The 684-nt window shown below is 39.2% G+C and overlaps 1 non-coding gene across 1 annotated transcript; it reads right to left on the reverse strand.

The window, feature by feature from the left end:
• Nucleotides 1-323: 323 nt before the first annotated feature.
• Nucleotides 324-429, reverse strand: LOC148211331 (small nucleolar RNA R71). Its single transcript, XR_015791116.1, has one exon. It is a non-coding gene; the product is annotated as a small nucleolar RNA R71 (small nucleolar RNA).
• Nucleotides 430-684: the final 255 nt, after the last annotated feature.

The raw sequence follows: 684 nt of genomic DNA on the forward strand, positions 1-684 counted from the left end.
TATGACTCCAATCCCGTAATAGCAAATCCAATAATTGAAACTGATAGATTTCAGCTGAACCTGGCAATATTTCAAATGCTCCAGACTGTGGGACCATTTCATGGATTGGCATCAGAAGATCTGCGTAGGCATTTGAGATATTTCATGCAAGTTGTAGATTCGTTTAAAGTAGAAGGAGCCAGTAAGGAGGTTATGCGCTATTCCCTTACTCGTTCAGGAATACTACTGGAGCATGGTTGGATTCCCTACCAGCTGAATCAATCACCTCATGGAACAATTTAAAAAAATTTTGATGCAGTATTTCCCACCATCCAAGCATGCAGAACTTCGGAGTAAAATTAACAACTTTCAACAGCTTCTTGGACAATCCTTAAGCGAATCATGGGAAAGATTCAAGGGATTGCTTCAAAAGTGTCCTCACCATGTGATAATCGTGTTGTATACAGATAGAAACTTATTATAATGGATTGAATGAGGCTACACAGCTAGTGATAGATGCCTCAGCAAATGGAGTTCTATTGTGAAAAAAATCATATGCTGAAGCTTTTGATATCATGGAGAGAATTTCACGAAACAAGCACCAATGGTCGAAATCTATGGTTGCTTCATCAACACATTCAAAGGGTCTAGTGGCAGACGATGTACTAGCAGGTTTAAACTCGAAGATCTCCTAGTTGGTTGATA

Source organism: Momordica charantia, assembly GCF_013281855.1.
Source record: "Momordica charantia cultivar OHB3-1 chromosome 5 unlocalized genomic scaffold, Mcharantia_2.0 BLBB01000005.1, whole genome shotgun sequence".
In the NCBI taxonomy this organism is placed as follows: Eukaryota; Viridiplantae; Streptophyta; class Magnoliopsida; order Cucurbitales; family Cucurbitaceae; genus Momordica; species Momordica charantia.